At 48.0% G+C, this 20,266-nt stretch overlaps 1 protein-coding gene across 3 annotated transcripts in view; it reads left to right on the forward strand.

Annotated features, from left to right (window-relative positions):
- cntn6 (contactin 6) overlaps nucleotides 1-20,266 on the forward strand; it is a 69,371-nt gene that overhangs the window by 14,189 nt on the left and 34,916 nt on the right. The window contains exon 2 of one of the 3 annotated variants that reach the window (XM_076013387.1): nucleotides 1,538-1,688. The exons of 1 other annotated variant lie outside the window; for it this stretch is intronic. The gene's annotated coding sequence lies outside the window, so the exon portion shown is untranslated. Of the gene's footprint in view, nucleotides 1-1,444; nucleotides 1,689-20,266 lie in introns of those variants that run through there. One more of the 3 variants, XM_076013388.1, reaches the window with a different exon arrangement.

Consider the following 20,266-nt stretch of genomic DNA (forward strand, 5'->3'; position numbering starts at 1 on the left):
TCGTGGCCCCAAACTCAATTTGAAAAGGCAGGTGAGGCTCAAAGTCATTCATTACGTTTGGTTTGAATAGAAGAGAAGAGCAAATAATTTAATCAGCCGGAGCCGAGGGCAGGGATTTCTGCAGATGAGAGGCAGCAACCTCATTTTTGTGTGTGTGTTTCTTCACAGCGGAACGCTTTTCACTGGCAAGGGGGAAAAGAAAAGAAAAAAAAAGGAAAAAGTAATATTCATTCCTCTGGATCTACAAAGGCTTGGTATATTTGCCGGCTGATAACTGCTTTTGCATTCACGCTGTATTTCTTTTATTTTGCTGCTCGCTGGCGCTGCAGTAGAAAATCTTGTAGCCACACCAGGAGTGCTTCCTGCCACAGTGCTGCCGTGCAGCTCCATGGATTTATTACTGGTATGTGTTGTCAGGTTATCAGACCTGATCCTTGTAAAAACAGGTGTGGGAGGATTTTTTGTTTAAGAACCAAAGAAGGAGCCCGAGGTTGAAGTAAAAAAAGGCGACTGAGAAACTTGAGGAATCCAGTTTAAGCCCCCGCCAGCTCGTTGATATTCAGTGCCACAGTGTGACCGTGGACTCGCAGCGTGCAAATAAAAGAAAATGCGATGATGTGAAACGTTGTGATCAAAAAGCTTTCGCTCCGGCGGTGACGCAACTTTGATAGAATTGGATGGATTGCAGAGCGAGAGCCCAGGCGGCTCGTCAGCGCTCCACCAGAACCTCTATCGGCTCAATTAAGAATGAGATTTTGCAGATTGTGTTGTGTCATGTGACTGGAGCTGGGTCCACCGCAAGGCGCAGGAATGCGCACCTGCAAGTCTGGATGCACCGGTGGTGCTGATTGGTGCAGGAGGCTATGCAGTCTTATACCATTTTGGCTTTTACAAACCATAAATAATAACAACAACAGTCACAATTATTTGAATATATAAAAAAAATGCTCTTCACCAGTTCCTTCTGTCTTAGGTGACTGATAGTGTTTGATGTCTAATAGGGTTTTGTAAGTTGTTGCATTTTTGCTCTGACAATTTGTATGAATGAGGTTTGCACCAAAGAAGTTCAGTAAAATGGAGCAAGTACCAGAGTGATGGGGGCGGCTCCGGTGCAGAGGAAGTTAATTAAGCTATGAAGTCATTTGACGCACCTGGCTGTTTACAGTCTCCCCAGAAAGGTTTGCACAGTCGAGCTCCCTGGTTCGTTTGCAGTCACACGGTTTGGGTTCGGTGCCTTTTTAAGACTTGATCTGGGGACTTTTGTGAATGCACGTTCATGTTTGGCGACTCGCCAGTGAGAATGAGCAGCTGGTCGCTGATTGGCTGCTGTGACGTTCATAAACGTCAAATCTCGTTCTAAGAAAAAGATGTTTGTTGTTTTTTTCTGGTGAGAACAGGTGCAAAACGTGTGTGTGTGTGTGTGTGTGTGTGTGTGTGTGTGTGTGCGTGCGCGCGCGCGCGCGTGACTGTGTGTGTGTGTGCGCGCGCGCGCGCAGGGGGCGGGTGGTCTGAACCTCGCCGTCCTTTATTGGCGCAGGGAGGAGAAGAAGAAGCCAGTCGCACTTTGGAGTTGAGCCCTGGACGCAGAAGTCGATCCGTCCTCCGAGGATCTGCTGCGCTCCGCCACACCTCCACCTCCTCCTTCTGCTCCTCCTCCTCCTTCTGCTCCTCCTCATCGCTCCGCACAGGTAAGGAATCCCATCAAACTTCTGCCGCTTGCGACCACGGGGTTTGCGCGCGTCCCCGCCCGCTTTCACCACCTCCTCATCCACCGCGTCGCGCTGGATCCCGACTCGGCTTCATGCTTTGGCTTTATTTATTTGTTTATTTTTTTATTTATTTATTTAAGCAACCCAACGTGCGTCGTGACGCCGACGCCGCTTGTGTGCAGTCGGCTGCTGCTGCTGCTGCCGCTGCATGCTGGGAGGGAGCCCGCGGTGTGCACGCAGGTTATACCGTGCGTGTGCTGCTCACGGAGGGAGGAAGAGCAGAACGTACGTGGCTAGTGACACTCCTGCAGAGACACGTCACAGTCTGACGTCTGGTGGACTGTAGCTCTGCTGGCGCGTGTGGTAAACTCGTGCGTGACACCACGAGGAAGCCAGATGAGACTACAAGTGGTGGTAAAGATGAGATCAGAAGATGATGATTCATTATTTGGTTGTTTGGTTGTTTGGTTGGTTATTTGGTTGTTTGGTTTGTTAGTTATTTGGTTGGTTGGTTCAGTTGGTCGGTTGATGGTTCTGTTGGTTGGTTGGTTGGTTAGTTGGTTGGTTGGAAGCTTCGTAATGTGGGTAGAAGTGGTGGCCACGTGTTTCTACTTTGCAGATGTCTTTGCGCAGCAGCTGATGGTTGTGTGTGAAGATCCTTCACCTCCTCGGCTCTGACATCTTGAGTTTGTTCCTGCGAGAGAAGCGACGGCACGTGCGCACTAGGCCGCCTCCCACTTCCTTCATCGAAACCCGCTGGACTGATGTGTCACCAGCAGTTGATTTCCTTCTCTGACCTTCACCTCAGCACACAACAGCAGTGTGATGCGATCACGGCCTTCTGTCACTCCAAGCGGTTTGGTTGAAAAGAAGATTTATTTCATTGAAGTATTTATTTATTTATTTTTCCCTTTTCTTTTCTGAAGACTCCAAGTGTGGAAGGAGAGAAAAGATGGTGGTCTTAGAGGGCGGAGCTGGGGGTGTAGTCTGTACGCTCGTTGTGTTTTCCAGAAGTGAGAGAAGTGTTTGATGGACTTCAGGATGTTATTTGGCGGGAAATGGGGACATTGATTCACTGACATTTGAAACTAATGTTCCCTCTTGATGAATGGCTTAAGGTGACAAGTGTCACATTCAGTTGTTTTCTGTTGGTGGTGTAGCCGTAGCCAGTCCAGTGCAGTGCAGTGCAGTCCAGTTTGATCATGAGAGCTGCAGCCTCCTCTCACCCTTCTTGCAGATGCACTTTGGTTTGTTTTTGCACCACTTGTACTCACTGTTGCTCTCGGTGGAACCTCGAAGGCACCCTGGCAGCGGTGACGTTCACCACTGAGGGATTGAGGTCTCGTGCTTGCGATGCGTCGACTCTTCTGCTCGGCTCCGGTCGCGGATCGTCCGGTTCCCCTCCTGAACGTGGATGAACAGTCGAGATTCACCAGGTGGATGAAGTGGGCTGACGGCAAACCTTTGCCGGGCTGATCAGAAAACGCTGAGGGTTGTCGGGATTGGTCAATGGTGGCGGAGCACTTAGCCCCTCCCACGATCCACCCGGATGGGCCGCTGGTGCGCTGGATGTGAACTGGACTGGGCCAACCAGTGGATAATGTTTCTGCCGCAGCCCGTCAGACATCGAGCGTGGCCCGGTCACATGATCAGCACCATGGAAATGCATCATTTATGATTGACGACACCTGATGTGGATTCAGTAGAGCTGCGCGAATCGATGCGTCCACGCTGGCAGTTGATTAACTCCGATGTGAAGGGTCGATGTGTGGGATGTGGATGATAACAATAATATTTATTATTCTAGTGACTCGATGGCACGCAGGCAAAGCTCTGTGTTTGTTCTCTGCTCCGTCAACGTCGTTTAGTCCACACAAAGAGAAAATATCAACCCTAACGCACCGTTATCCGCACTCAGTCCACCTCATGGACGCTTTTCTCTGGTTGAAACAGCAGAAATGCATAAAAAAAAATAACACAACAGACATTTCACAACTACACAATCAATTTAGCACACTGAAAAACGATCCTCTTGTTTTTGATAAAAGCAGTGCGTTTTTTTTTCCTTCGGATTCTTATTTGTGATGAAATAACAATTAAATCGCCCAAAACCTGTTCAGCGAACCCAGCCTGAGCTGACAACAATCAGGACTTATTATTGTCTTTTCCTCCACGTCCTGCCTGGTTGCCTCGGCAGCAATCTGCCCTTTTATCACGGACACACAGCCGCTTCCCCGGTAGCCCTCTGAATTAAACAATACATTAACAGTGGTTGCTCTTCTAGATTACTCGAGTCACTCTCAGCCACAGGTTCACCCAATAAATATGGTAGAAAAATCTTCCTTTTGTTGTTGTTGTTGTTTTTTATAATCTCAGCGAGACCCGGCAGATCTAAAAGTCCTCGAAGAGCCGCTGGCCGTGAAAAAGCGCTGATTAGTCTTCCACTAGGGGGAGATTTATCAAGCCATCGGCTTTTATGGCCTGCCACCAATTTAATTCCTTCAGAGATGCTTAATAATTGCAACCATAAGCTAAATTACACGACAAAAGAGCACGCGATGAATGGCCCGACGGCCGTCAAGCACACACCTCTCCTTCATTAGTCGGGGCCGCCGCCGCTGCGCTCGGTGATTTATCAGCGTTTCGCTAATAGCGACAGAGACGGATGCGGCCTGTCGAGCTGCGCCGACGCCGGCGTCGGGTCAGATTTAGCGGCTGCAGGAGGTGCCGGCGAGGAGGATGGAGCGGCGACCTTCGCTCGCTGGCGGAGGCTGACGACTGGCGCTGAATTGAAATTGCGAAGCCTGAGCGTCCGGCAGCAACACGGAGGTGAACAGAGGGAGAGCGGCGACCGAAATACAAAGTCAAGCTCTGCAGGGCGTCGGCATCTGCTCCGTCTTGTCAAACCTCCTGCTGGTGGCTGGAGTTCCCCTGACTGGAATGTATAAGGGTTCTACACGACTGCTCAAAGCTGCTTTGTGAAACCACAGAAGAAAAAGAAGAAGAAGACAAGGGAGAGAAAAACCCACTAGCAGCAGGAAACAGCGCGGCTCCGCTAATTAGCGCAGGTGCTGCTACGGCTACGGCAGTTTAGTGAGAACTGAGAAGTGAAATGTTTCACGTTGAGCAGCTCTGGTGCTGTGAGGCCTCCTCAACGGAAACAACGGCTATAATATATAATATCATATTTTTATTTTAATATATTCTTGTTTTTCTTCTTCTCGGCTACTTATTTTCATGTCTTTTGTGTTGCCTGGTTCTTGTTGTTCTTGTTGCTGTTGTTTTTTTTTCCTGTTTCATGCTACAAGTGTGTGAGTTATTACATTGTAGTTATGTTGATGTATCCTGAGGTGCTTTCTTATTGCTTTGTTTCTTTGTTGTTGTTGTTTTTAGGTTCCCAGGACGGCTAGCTGCTACTCTTGGGCTAACAGCTAACGGGGATCTAAGAAACCCATAATATGGAAACTGAAATTTAAAAACCCTAAATGTTACATTACTATGTTCTAAATAAAAGGAACCATTTGTTGGACTCACTCAGTGTGTGTGTGTGTGTGTGTGTGTGTGTGTGTGTGTGTGTGTGTGTGTGTGTGTGTGTGTGTGTGTGTGTGTGTGTGTGTGTGTGTGTTGGGGGGGGGCTGGAGTGTCGCCGTCACCCTCTGAACTGCCCACTGAAGCGCAGATACTTTCACCCTCTGGCTTGTTGTTGTCATTCATCCTCTGTTGTGCCAAAAACTGCCAAACCTCAAAGCGGCAGCTAAACGTCTACGCGGTGTCATAAATAATTCCTTTTTATTTATTTTTTTATTTTTTGCTGTTTTTGCTCCCATAACAATGGCCTTGGCGATGGATAATTCATGTGACTCTGCAAGTGAACCCTGCGGTTACTGTATCAGGAGGAGCGAAAACAAAACAGCAAACGACCATTTGAGCCTTTTTTATTGGCGAGCCGCTGCCCTCTTCTTCTTCTTCTTTTTCTTCTTCTTCTTCTTCTTCTTTTTCTTCTTCTTCTTCCTCTTTGGCTATGTTTTAGTTTTTTAGTTTTTTTTTGCTCAGGATATTCATTTTCTGTCAGATCTATTCGCAGGACATCCATCTTCTGTCAACAGGCATTTTTTTTAATTTGTTCATTTCTTTTTCTTTTTTTTTTTTTTTTCTGAGAGTTAAGGATTTTTTCTTCATCAGCTCCGGCGTTCCCGGAGTTTAGATTTTCATAACGGTGCAGCCGCGGACCGGCTTTTAGGAAGTAAATAAACAAACACAGACACACACACACACACACACACATGTGCAATAAAGTCCACTTACTCGGTATCGGCACAAACCACCGGGGACGCCGGCGTGAAGTTTGGAAAATTTACAAACAAGATTTTCAATCAGGCGGAGATGGCTGGGGATAAATCCTCAGCCGGGCTTAGTTTCCCTCTCCGAACAAATCCTCCCGTCGGTGTGGCGGTGGCGCTGACGTGCGGGGGGGGCAACACCTGCGCGGCGCTGATAGTGGGTGTCTCCGTAAAGCCTGCGCGGCGCCGCGGCCTGCTGCAAGACAGGCGTTCAGAGCCCAAGAAAAACATTTGTCAGTGTTTAGGAGATAAAGCAACCTTTCTTATACATTTATTTAAAGCATCTCATACACGCTTTAATTGACATTTACATTTATTTTCTACGGTTAAAAAAAAAAAGTAAAGGTTTCCCCGAACTGAGGTGTTGTGTTGGAAAGAGGAACGCTCCACTGGCTGCGTTTCCATGACAGTTTTCACAAAATAAAAGCAACATTTCTACAATTTGAACAAAGCGCACAAGACGTAACTCTCCTAAAATCTTGACCCACGAGATTTACAAGAAAATGAGTTTGCTTCTTCTTCTTCTTCTTCTTCTTCTTCTGCCGCATTATCCGGGGTTGGGTCGCGGGGGCAGCAGCCTCAGCAGAGATGCCCAGACCTCCCTGTTTGTTTTTTTTAGGTTATATTTGTTTGCTGTCCAGAATAGTTGATATGTTTTTCTCGTCAAAACCTTTCGGTCGTGTTTGAGAGGTTTTCCCGGGTCGTTTCCATCACCAGGTTTTCGTTGCCGTATTGAGGATCTGTGCTTTTCTCGAGGTGAAGGAAACGCAGCTACTGTCTGTGGAGTGTGTGTGTGTGTGTGTGTGTGTGTGTGTGTGTGTGTGTGTGTGTGTGTGTGTGTCTAACCCAGCCGGGGTTTGCACCCACAACCTGAAATGTTTGGAGCCGACCACTGTTTGGCGCACTGCAGGAGCCGCAGCCGCAGCTGAGCGTCAGTAATCAACACCTGGGTAATGAGATCCATCAACTCTCTCAGCATCAACACTTCGACGGTGAACAACAGCGTTTCATTTGTTGCTGCTGCTGCTGCTGCTGCTGCGACAGCCTATTCTGCCCCCTGCGTGTGATGCTTGATGAGTTTGTGTCTGTCTGCAACACTTGACTCACAAAACGCACAACTTTAGTGTTTCATTTTGCGACTCTTGTTTGCTTCGTTCGTAACAGAAAACTGTTTCTCTCACAGGTTAAAAGGGAAATACACTCTGTGTTTAAAACCCAAAACCAAAGGGAAGCAGCCTCTGTCTTTATTTTTTGCAGTGGCTGGCAGCGGCAGGGGCGCTGCTGCCCTGCGAGGAGACAGTAATTGAGAGGGAAGGCAAAAGGCTCGCGGGAGTATAATGGGGCCGAGCGAGTTGCACAAATGACCCGTCAATGTACTTTTGCAATTTGGGCTCAATCTGCTGAGCTGCCAGATAGGTCTCCATCAAAGAAAAAATGACTCTGCTTGGCCGGGGAAGTGTGTAATTCCGGCAGATTCCCACTTTGAACAGTTGGAGAATGGATGGTAACCAGGGATGTTACGCAGGGTTGATGAACAGAAAAAAACAGCCCGTTATTGAGTGCAGTGGTGCTGCTTTGAGGAGGAAGTGGCGCCCTCTCTGGTCCTGGGATTCTGCTGCGTCCGCCGCTGACCTTCCCAGGTAGCTGAACCACTCCGATGAGGGGAATGACAATCCTGGGCAATGCTGTGAAAAGAAAACAACTCCAACATGGATTCTTTTCACCAGTCGGGTTGAGAAAAGCGAAACGGTGAGCTTCCCTCCAAGAGGACGGAGGCACCAGCAGAGTGGGCGGCGTCCCACCAATGGGAAGCCTCGGATTGCCTCTGGGAGGCGACGAAAGACAGAGGTCAGTTTCACCCGATTCTTCCATAGGCCTTAAAGAAAGTGACGCAGCGGCAGTAAAAAGGAAAATTCACAAGCAGCGGTCGACCTGCACGGCGCCGTCTTGATGAGAACTTCCTAGCTCCACCTCCTGGTGGAGTGGAGAGGCGCTTCTTCTTGGTAGCTGGAGGACGGCCTCAGAGCACAGGGTCCAAGGCAGGAAAAAAAAACCCACATTATAAATGAAGTGGCCGTGGCACCAACAGGGAAGCGGGAGGAGATGATTCATTTTCAGGCATGGCCTCACCCTGAACGACCTCATCACTGGGTGCCAGCAGCCAGGAGATCTCCGCCGCCGTCGGCGCCGACTGGCAGCTCCGCTGGAGACTCACGCTCCTCCTCCTCCACCATGGAATGTTGCAAATGACCGGGAGTAATAGGAGAACCCCCCCACCCCCCCTCCCCCTGGCTGCCTTCTGGCGGGAGATCTTCATGATTGGTTTACCCAGTGAGGAGACAACCTGGTTGAGTTGTTGAGATTATCACTGTCTGCCTGCCACACCTGGAGCTTTGTCTGCAATTGGTTCCTGCCAACACCCCTTGTGACAAAAATCCAGCAGCTGCTTGTTGTATAAACTGAACTGAGTTGGAATTGACAGTCTTAGTTACACATGCAGAATACATTTTATGACCAATTAGAAGCACAGCCGGCCAAGCGCTACGGCAGTGGCTTTGACCTTCATTTTCTTTATCTTATTTTTCAATTTTCTTATTGTACCAACCCCAGCCCCCCCCCCCCCCCCCCCCCCTTCGACACTAATGGTTTGTCATGTGCGATAAGGTGCGTTCTAATTATGGTATAAGCAGAGGATTAAATAGTAATCAGGCGATCGGGACACAGACCCAGCGAGTCAGCGCCGCCTTGGAACATGAATTGGGGTGAGCTGCTTATCGCACCTCCGTGTGCTAATTAAATGGGCCTGATACCGGTGCTGCGCAGCAGAGCACCACCTGTTTCTTTTTTTTTAATTTTTTTTTTTTAATTTTCTGACAGCGTGCATTTCCCAGAATCCCTCTCTGCCTTATTGGGGGAGGGGTGGCAGAGGACACGCACATCATTCCATTGTAATATAGACGGCTCCGTGGAGGCGGGACCTCACTGGGTGGCTCGGTCGAAGCTCCACCGTCCTGGCCGGCGTTTAAAATTAATATTGGGAGTTGAAATTTTTGGACGAAATCACTGAATTCACAGTTTGTTTGTTTGTCTGCTGGCTTTGCTTTGTTGTGAAATTATGATGGAAGTGTTTGGATTGGAGGATGAGGAGGCTTCAGTGCAGCCACGTTGACACATTGTATAGAAGCCATTCACAATCAAGTCAGAAATATCCATTCACTTTTTGATTAGAGGCACACACTTATGTGTGTCAACCAGTCTATTTATGCAAAAACACAACACAACTGTTGCTATTTATTTATTTTTTATATTTTTTAATTTTTTTTCTTTTGCTGCTTTTTCTGCCAGAGGTGGAGATCCAGGTGCGGTCGAGGCAGGTCGCCCTTGTTGCTGCGCAGAAACCACCCTTCCACATCTTTGCTTCTTTGCTCAACCTTGTGAGAGCAACTCGACACCACTATTATCTGTGAAGTGCTTTCTCTTGGGCACAGCCTGCAAAAAAAACACCTTAGCCCGAAAAGGAAAAGAGAATAAAATCGCAGCTCTTTATTTCAAAGATAGCAAAGAACCTTTTTTCAAATTGTTTTCACATTGGAGCTGAGTAGGTCTGAACCCGGAATGAACGACGATCTTTGACCTCCCAGCAGCCAGACGGTTGTTTGGTGGAACATGCACAGAACGGGGTCAGAACAGTCCGAGACTGGGAGCGCCACAGAACCCAGATTTCTTTTCAATCGTGAAAAGATGAAGCTTGTGTCTGTCTGTCTGTCTGTCAGACACCTGTTGGGATGTTTCATGAGTTTACATTGCTGCTTTTTTGTGATGCTTTTTTTGAAACAAAAAAAGCCACCGGTAGTTAAAAAGGGAAATTATTTCATTTTACATATTGTTACATTGTTTCATATTGTAGTCAGTCATTCAGAAAAGTGTTTATTTGCCGAACATTTCAAGTAAGAAGAATCGGGCTGAGTGGAGGCCCGGTGTTCACTTGGTGTTGGATCGATGCTAGACTCTATCTATCTATCTCCAGCTTGGCCTTAATTGGCAGAATATAGGAGCTTTAATACACATTTAATTTAACATACAAGCTTTAAAGTTGCGCTTTCCCGCCGAGTTGTGAGCTGCAGGTGTGTCTGAGCAGATAAATGGATATAAGACAGTTTCTTTAATTTGCTGTGATTTACGTGAGTGAGTCTGATGTTTTGCTATGCGTTCACGCCGAGCACCGAGTCAAGAGGCCCGAGGTCGTCTGGAGGCTCCGACAACCCCAGCAGTCTCTTCCAACACCACCGCAGCACCGGGAGAATTTCTACCGGCAGATCAAACTCGGGGCTCGCGCTGTTGGAGGTGAGAGGAGTCTGAAGTTGAACTCGGCTCAGTGTGACCCACAGAAACTTTTCTCCTCCGCCTCTAATTGGCTGAGAGGTTGCGGGCGGCTTGGAGCCGCCGACCAGCTGGACGGCAGCGGAGCGCGGCGCCGCGATAGCAGCGGCTGCTGTTGAGCGCCGGCCTATGGGAGGCGTGCTGGGTGGGATTAGCAGAGCTGGACCTGCGTTGATCGTCTTCAGATCAGCCTGGCGGAAGATGGAAGCCAGAAATAGAATTTCTAGATTTCTCCACGATGTCGCTCGGAGGAACAAAGTGGGAAGCAACGACCGTTCCTGCTCTTGGTTTGTTCCCCAGTAAGAAATACGACTCATTTCATTATATTTAATGGCAAAATGTAATAATATTTAACAACAAAAAATGTATTTAAACAAATTCAAACCACAAGGGCATATTTTCTTTTTTTTTTTCTTTTTCTAAATCTTTCCTGGAAATAAACCTCAGTCCGCCAACTTCCTGTCCTTGCCTTAGCTCAGGAGTGACAGGCGGCGCTGACGGATCTATCTGCCGCACGCAGCCGCTTCCCACAAACTCTCGAAGCGGCGGTGGCGGAGAGCTCAGCCAGATCTCTGCATGTCTGGAAAGATAAGTGTTTCATTATTTGCTCCCAAGGACTATAAATGTCAAACGGGGGGGAATTTGTCTCGCACGGGTTTTGTCTCCGTCTGCATCACAATGATATCCGGGCTCTTTAAATTCACTTTGCCACATGGATCTTATTCAAAAGCGCCTTTCACTTGTGTGTGTGTGTGTGTGTGTGTGTGTGTGTGTGTGTGTGTGTGTGTGTTTTGTATTCTTGATGAGTGCAAATGCGAACCGCAAAATTGGAAATCATGCAGAGCGATCACATGATCGTGGGCGGAGTCACGGAAGTGGACAAAAAAAGAGAGTAATAATAATGAATAAACATATATATGTATGTATGTGTATATATATATGTGTGTGTGTGTGTGTGTGTGTGTGTGTGTGTGTGTGTGTGTGTGTGCGTGTGTGTGTGTTTGTGGCTCCTTACTAGTCACAAAGAAAAATCCTGGTGGCCGCGTTTCTCATTTAAGATCTTAAATTATTATTTTCTTTCTTTAATTTTCATTACAAATAATTACAGATTTACGTGTTTGACGTCCATAACAGATGTTGTGGCTGCGGCATAAAGAACAGATAGCCAGAGTAGATTTCTGCCTTTCAACGCCAGTTTTAAATTTGATTTTTTTTTTTTTTTTTTTAATTCCACCTCTTGTCGTCGTCGTCGTTGATAAATGTCACGGGTTCCTGCAGAGCCTCGTCGCTGCCGCGCACAGCAGCGCGCACAGCAGCGTGCTTGTGGGGGAGAACGACCATTTAGCAGTCGACCGGTGGCGCCGGCGACGCAGCCGCCTGAATCCGGCTTGTTTCAGTCGTCAGCCGCCGTCGCTGCCACGTGTTTGATTGACAGGCCTTTCTGCCTTTTGTTCCCGGTTCCATTCCAATAAGTTCTGGCAGCCAACTAATTCTGAGCGTGGAGCATCACATTTGTTCTGTGGCGAGGTGTGTGTGTGTGTGTGTGTGTGTGTGTGTGTGTGTGTGTGTGTGTGTGTGTGTGTGTGTGTGTGTGTGTGTGTGTGTGTGTGTGTGTGTGTGTGTGTGGGGAGGTTCTTTGTTGTGGCATGATCCTTAATGAAAGTGTGTAGCGTTGTGTTGTAGTTTTTTTTCCTTCTGTCACAGGTGGAGGTGAAAGAGAAAATAAATCTGTGACGGTCGTGTTTGTGACAGCTGCACAACACCTGTGACAAGTCGCAGCTGCCACTTTTATTATTGCTAGACTTCCTCTAAAACACTCTATAAATGTCCCCCCCCCCCTCCCGCTACCCTCCCCCCTAACCTTTGGAAAGACCTTGCAAAACGCACAAGTACTTTATTGCAGAGACAGACGCAGTTTTCAGACAGAGAAAAAAAAAACTTAAAGATTCATAGTTTCAGTTTTTTTAAAATCATTGTGGGCTCAAATAATAAATCTGAAATATGGATTAGCGGTCAGACTCTCTCACCCCGTGACATTTTGCCCAGAAGGGAAAACTAATAATGGGCAATTATACTGTGGAAAAAAAGTTGCATTTCGAGGGTTTGACTTCTAATCGAAGGGATTGTGAATATTAAGTTGGTTGCAAATGTGAAACTCAGAGAATGAAACATTGCTGCTGGCTGGTTGTTTTATGAAGAAACTCACTGAGACTTACAGGACTGAGGCGGTTAGACGTCAAAGGTCGGAGCAGAAATCTTGACCCGTCACTCCTTACTCACTCCAGCCATCCTGAAACAGACACACGAGTGTGAGTTTGTTAGAAAAGAGATCTGAAAATGGGGCGAAGAGGCAGCTCTGACCTGCAGAGGGCGATCTTCCCCGCAGGTGATGACCTGACCCGCCCACTCTGACGTTACATTTGGGTCTCAGCAGATTAGCGGCCAATCCGATGACCCGAGACACAACAGGTGATGGTTTGCTGGTACGGCTGCTCAGCCAGGCGCTGACGCACAAGAGCGGGCAGAAAAAAAAAAAAAAAAAGGAGTGCATTCATTTTAGCAACAACAAAAAAAATGTTGTTGCCATTACATCACAAGACTTTCATTTGCATTTTACTGCTGATTTAAATTAGGATGTCCTCCAAAATCCAAATCTGCTACGTCCTTGGCACAAATATTGTATTTTGCTTTATTTTGATCCACCTTAATGAAGTGGAGCCAGTCTAAAGTCTTTGGCTTGATGCGAATGTTCACTCTAATATAAACAAAAGTGTCTTTATTCAGAGACACCGATTGATGTCCAAGATTTAATTTCTTGGGAATTGGAATTCGGAGCCAGAAGAAGATTAATCCTCCGATATTCCATAGGCTCAGAGCCTGTCGGTCGGTGCTACAAATGTATATCAAATACAGTCATATAAAATGCAGTAATAACCATGATAATCATGATAATAATAGACAATACAAATGTAAAGTTGGGTTCCCCGCACTGGGAACGTGCGCACTTCCCAGCTGTTTCTTCCCAGAATGATGGATGTGTATGGTTGTTCCTGCACTGGAGGACTCGCCTGGATGATCTCTTCCTGAGGGTTAATAAACCAAACCTGCACCGCTCACCGTGTCCTTGTGCCAAGAGCGCTCGCATCGTGGATCATATCTGCTTTCTCCCACCGTGCAAATGATCTCGGAATGGTGCAAAAGGCGCGAGCTGCCCCGGCTTTTACGTAATTGGATTGAGAAAAAAAAAACAACGCGTCTCTGTTTGAGGTCGGCCATCAATCTACACACCTATTAGAGGGAGCGAGCTAAATCTTCTTGTCACCTCTGCTCTTTTCTTCATTTGAGCCGTGCGCTAGGAATTCCTCGCCTCCACTCGATGGAGCGCTCCAGCCGACGGGGACGGACGGAGCTGCCGCAGGCGGCGGCTCTCGCCTCGGCAGACGACACAGCGGTTCAGAGTTCCGTACGGGCCAAACTTTCCTCTCCTGCTGTCCTTGGTGGTGGTTCTGTTGGGAGACAAAGTGATCTTGCTCCAAGCAAGGGTGTTGCATTACACTTATCACTTATCAAGGAATGTCCTGCGGCTTGTAATCGCAAGGCAGGAGGAAGCCAGTGAGACCAGAAATTAACTGGAGGAGGTCCACGCTGGATGAGGTGGAGACTGGGACCTCCTGGCAGCAGGCGAAGCCCATCGGCCAATAGAGAGTGAGGTGGAGATCCATGGTCGACGCCCTGTGCTCCCAATGGGGAGAAGAAGAAGAAGAGGAAGTCAGAAGTCATCGGCCTTGCGGTGAACTTTTGGGACCATCCGACTGCCTGGAGCTGCGGCAGTGCAGCTTTTATCCTGCAGGGGGAGCCGGAGCCACCTCTCGGTCTGACGTGAAGAGCAAACACAGCCGGCGTGAAGTGCTTTCAGTGGAGAGCTGCAGCCACAGCCGAGGTCGGACAATCGACCCGCTGTAAAGAGACACCATTAATCCAGGCCGCCTCTAAATTTATGTAACACTTGACCCTGAGAGAGAGAGAGACAGACAGAGAGAGAGAGAGACAGACAGACAGAGAGAGAGAGAGAGAGGGAGAGAGAGTCTTTGCTGAAGACCAGAGGAGGCCAAAGTCTTCACATTCTGAACTCATCTTAAGTAAAAAGTACAAATACCTGTGTGAAAAAATACTCTTGGAGAAAGTAAAAATACTGGTACTAAAAGTAAGGAAGTACAGGAGGTTCTCAGATGTACTTGAGTAAAAAGTATTTTTTTGCCATTAATGAAACGATCCATTTTTCAGAGTTGATTGATTGGATTTTTGCATTCAAAGGAGTGAATATTGCAACGACAACAAAAAGAGTAATGATGAGAGTGCGCTCGCACTGGCGTTTCCAACGTTTCCAGTGTTCTCCTGCCTCCTCCCTCTCCTCCCTCTGAAGAGCCCCAGCAGCCTCAAGGTCTCCTCCGCTGTGCCCGGTGTGAAGCTGCGGCACTCCAATATCATTGAACCACCAAGATGTGAGTCTGAGCTCTGCAACACGTGTCGGCCGAGTCCGTGTCAGCGCATCATCACAGAGCAGCGGCGTGTTCAGCCAAACTGTTCTGTTTCAGCTCCGGGACACGGACACATCCATTTTCACACTGCCTGCTAATTCAGTGCCGCTGCTGCTGCTGCTGCTGCTACTGTTGCTGCTGCTGCTTGGGGTCCTGGCTGCATTGTCAGCTCAGCCGCTGCCTTGTGTATAATAGATGAACAAACGTGTTGCGCCACTCTCGCGAAGACCCTTTCCTCCCTCTCTCTCACTCTCACTCTCTCTCTCTCTCTCACTCTCTCTCTCTCTCTCTCTCTCTCTCACTCTCTCTCTCTCTCTTCTCTCTCACTCACTCACTCCCTCTCTCTCTCTCTCTCTCTCTCTCTCTCTCTCTCTCGTGATTTACTGCAGGAGTCACGCAGCCCAGCTGCAGTGGAGTGCCTCCACTCTGTGCATGCATGCGTGTGTGTTTGTGTGTGTATGTGTGTTTGTGTGTGTGAGTGTTTACCTTGCTCTACAAACACTGTCATCACCCGTTGAAGCACATTGACAGACCAATCGAAGGGCCCGTTTTTACATGAAGCCAGGTCTCACTATGAACAGTAAACTGCTCCATCGTTCAGGCTTTGTGTTCACACGAAGCCGGCGGAACCTTTGACAACGGTGGTAAAGCTTTGTGTAAATGCTGAGAACAAGGAGACCGCGAAACCAGACAAGTACTCACAACAACAACGACGACAACAGGCAGCGGATTTGTGTTACTGCTACAAACGTTGATGAGCCTCAAATCTTCTCCTTCTCCTGCACGACAGGCAGCAGCAAACAGCAGTCGACAGTAACACAGTGACGCTGTTATTGAAGAAGACAGGACTCCCAGTCAACCTCGTGCAGCTTTCAGGCTGTAGATTTTCCAGTAACTTCGAGCACCAGTTCAACTTTGTCGTCTTTTCACCAGCGTTCTTCACCAGGTGGCGCTGCGATGTCCGAGCTGCTACTTCCATCAATGCATCGTGCCAGGTTCAGGGTTCATCATAGGCTCCAGGTCTTCCTCTTCTGCTTCTTCTGCCTTCAGGAGGTGAACTCACAGCGCCACACAAGGCCTGGCATGAGTACTGCAGCGTTTTCAGTCATTGTTGGCACTTTTGTCTAAACACTAACATTTTTGGAGAAGGCTTTGTCGAAATATATATATTTTTTTAAATGGTTCAGAAAGTGGAACCTGAAAGTGAGTGTTTGTGCTCGTCTTCCACCTCCAAATGCATTCTTCTCTCCCTCACTCTCTCTTTCCTTCTTTCTCCGTCTGTTTTTCTTCCTTATCACCGGTGACTGGAAATAGCCCCCCGTGCGCTCTGATTGGTCAGCTGGCCTGTTGATCTCCTCTCGCTCAGTGACTGAGAATTCTGCCAAGGTCTTTCAGACGAGCCGTGAATTATGCAAAAACTCTGAGGCGGTGATGTAAGTCGGCGCCGTCCAGACGACGCTCGGGCAGCTCGAGGTCGCCGCTGCCGCCGGCGTCTTGCGGCCGCCGCCAGCTGTTCACCGCACCGGGGTTGTTGTTTAAGTCCTGCGGCGCGAGGCAGCTGCATCAGCGATTCCTTTCAAGTCGGTGGAATCCGCTGGCCCGTCTCTGAAGGGGCCGCTGTGAATCAGTTCAAGCTGACGTGACGGGTGAGTCGGGGGGGGGGGGGGTGCGGGTATGGATGGGTGGTGGTCAGTGGGGAGTGGGCGGGGCTACAGCTGTGACAGAAAGCAGCAGGACGTGGATGCTGCGGTTGAAATCGTTTCCGGGACGATTCGAACCGCGGCTGCAACGACGCATCGATTACAATCCACAGTCAAAAGAGTTGGCAACAAATATTCACTAGCGATTCTTTTGTCGTGCAACAATATTTTGATAATGACATTTTTGGGGAGGACTTTCTTACTTTTAAGGATGTTCACGCAGCAACCCTGTTGTTTCCACTTTTTGAAGCTCAGTTCCGTCTTTGAATACAACGGTGGAAATTAATGTTTGTTTTTGTTTCCGTTATTCGATTCATGGATGCATCGGGAATAAAAAAAGGACCAATTCATTGATTATTTCAATTGTTAATAGCCATAAAGTCCTCATGTAAAGTGACTCAAACTGCACAGCAGCGCCTTCTTGGTAAAGACTGCAGATGCACGACACAGACATCCTATGTTTATTTAGTTTATTGCGCTTGAGTTTGTACATTTGTCCATGAAGAAATTCCATGAAATTCTACAACAGTTTTGTGGAAGTTCTCCAGAGCCTGAATGCGGTGGAGTGGTGAAGTAGCGAAGTGGTGAAGGAGTGAAGTAGTGAAGTGGTGAAGTGGTCATTTCTGAGTGGACTGTCCCTTTAAGAGAACTGACGCCACATTTCACCTTCACTCTGGCATCTTCAGCGTGCGAGTCGCTGGTCTCATGACCACGTGGCTTGTTGGTGTCCAGGTGGTTCTCTCACCAAATATAGAGCAATCACGCAGAGGTGCAAGGACAAAAGAAAAAAGAGAATAAAAAGCCTCCAGCCCACACCTGCTGGAAAAATAACCGCATTTGAAAATGTTTTCTCCCCTCTGGCCTTGTTTTGTGGCTTAAAAAAAACTTGAATTTCAAATTAAAGCGTCATTGCCTCGAATAAATCGACAACACTGTAACTTCTCGTAAAAGTAATGATTAGTTTTGGAGCTAAAACGGTGATGATTCCATTTTGAGGTTGGATATAATAAGTCGTTTAACGTTTAACACACAGTTTGATACTTGTTTGCTTTTTATTTGCTCATGACCGGTTTGAACTGGTTCTTCTCATCCTGTGTGGTAAGTGGTTGTCAAACCAGTTAGACCAGGAACTTTGGCAAAGTGGAGAACCAGAGAGAGAGAGAGAGAGAGAGAGATTTATTCTCCATTCAGTCCAATGTTTGTAAATTCATGTCGCAAATTTTTCAAATAAATTTACACAAGCAATTTCATCAGAAATCGTGAGACTTCTGCTGCACTGAAGGTCCAGTTCTTTGTGTAGGCACTTTTTATTTAGAGCAGTTTTATTTATTTATTTACTTTTATAAACCAAGCACGCCCGTTGATTCAGTGTTTTAGTGCAGACCAGCAGCCAGACGAGCCGCCAGCACTCGGTGCTTCCAAGCTGGCAGCTGTGCTTTTACTGGGAGCCGTCAGTGTGGCCTGACGCAGCTCCAACAAGCTGCCCGCCGCTGTTCACTAACGTTAGTGCGACGATGATGAGGAGCACGACGAAGCGGAGATTTAACTTTAGATCTGCAACTATGATGAACAAAATGCAGGTTTGCTTTAAATACCTGCGTTTTACCAGCAGCGCACGCACCGCAGACGTGCCACAGAGACTTTTGGTGTAAATTAGGGTTGAGGCTCTGAGCTCTGAAGTGAACCACACGTCACAAAGCCTCAGAGTTCCAGCTGAGGCTCCTTGAAACCCAGCACAACGCTGGAGAAAAGACCGAACCGACTGAAGTGGACAGAAGAAGGTTGAAAAAAAAACAAACCCTTGCTGTCTTGTCTTGCTTTGCGATGAGGAACTCTGATCACCACTGGTTTCAGGAACCATATGTTGTCCAACAGCAGAGAACCTGCTAAGGCTATGGTCCACAGACTCACCAGCACTGGACGGCAGGGGAGGAGGTGCCTGGTCTCCTCAGCACCAGCTGGACTTCAGCTGGACTCCACAGCTCCCTGAGGACGGTCGATGACCCAGTCAGCTCAGGACCATCTCAGGACCACTGCAGAACTCCCAACAACTTGTGCTGGACACTTCCAGCTGAGTTGAGGCTCTGATGTTCTCATTCGCCACCTCTGGGATGTGGTGGATCAAGCACTTTGCAGCTGTGTAGGAAGGAAGGAAGGAAGGAAGGAAGGAAGGAAGGAAAGAAGGAGAGAAGGAGGGAGGAAGGAAGGAAGGTTCTTGTGTGTCACATTTCCTCACTGGACAAAGACCACTAGAACTAACGGCTGCTTTTTTTTTTTCTTCAGGGGTGCAGTTGAATTAGGCTCCGCCCTTGAGTGGTGTTGTGTCCTCTGTGGACTGGAGATGTTGCAAACTGGTTTCAACCAGCCAGAATAAAAACCCTGATTGATCCACTGTGGATGTGACACAAGCTCTCGCTCTCATCTCTCAGCACGGGATAAGATCTTCACGCTGTGCTGGGAGAAAGTGTGTGTGTGTGTGTGTGTGTGTGTGTGTGTGTGTGTGTGTGTGTGTGTGTGTGTGTGTGTGTGTGTGTGTGTGTGTGTGTGTGTGTGTGCGCAGGCTGGGGTTAAGCAGATGGGCCGCTGTCATTTGAAGAAGTCGACTCTCCCTGGAACCCTCCAGGAATCTGCTGCTCTCTGTTGTGCCGAGAGGCTTCTGAAGGCTCCTCTTTTCGTCTCGACCAATCAAATTCAGACGTGAGCGGTTTGCTTTGCTGGGGTTGGAGCCTCTGCACCCCTCCCGCACCCCCCGCCCCCTCCTTCCATCGTGGCGGCGGGTTCAAAGAACCGCCGCCGTTTCTTTCCCCTCCAAAACAAACAGTCGACGTTTGCCAGCTCGTCGGCGCCCCCGCAGGCTGGAGCTCACGCCAACACTTGTAATCCTCCTGGGGACACCAGCAGTTCTTCCCTCTTCATCGGGCTCCTCTTCGAGAAGCCGCCGCTGCCGCCGGACCCTCTGAAGAGATTCGAGCGAGGAGGCAACAGGATGGGATGAATTTTTTATGTGTTGTGCAGCTTCTCTTTTTTATGCTCTGCCACCTTTCTCCTCCCTCCTCCCACTACAGCTCCTCCTCCTCCTCCTCCTCCTCATTGTGGGGAGTCGTCCCGATCCCGTGTCAGAGGAGATAACAAGGCGGCGGCCGGCACCATTTGTTTAGCGCCGTCCTGCGCTGGTCCAATGCAGCCGCGTCGTCGCCGTCTGTGAGCTTTTCATGGCGCTCGCAAAAGACCAGAAAACATCAAAGATGTTGACTTGCTCAATAACATATGTAAAATATGTCTTGAGTCCCCCTTGAAATTTGCAAAAAAAAAAAAAAATTGTTAGTTAGAAAAAAAGAATGAAAATCAAAGCTACTTTGAAACATTGCGGTGGTCTGAAAGCTGATGTACACCAGTTTGAGGAAAATGCATCATCATATTGGACCGTTAAATGCACCGCAAAGAGCTTCATGACGATAATGATAATAAACATTTTTAATTAAAGCACTGCATACAAACACATGCATCTCACGAGAGAGAAACTCCGACCACTTGATGTTTCCTTCCTAGTTGCTTTCTTTTTTTTTTTATGTATACAAAAGTCTTCCTTTAAGTGGCAT

This window comes from Nelusetta ayraudi, unplaced genomic scaffold (genome assembly GCF_046127955.1).
Source record: "Nelusetta ayraudi isolate G7.1 ecotype Tasmania unplaced genomic scaffold, CSIRO-AGI_Nayr_v1 ptg000146l, whole genome shotgun sequence".
Classification (NCBI taxonomy): Eukaryota; Metazoa; Chordata; class Actinopteri; order Tetraodontiformes; family Monacanthidae; genus Nelusetta; species Nelusetta ayraudi.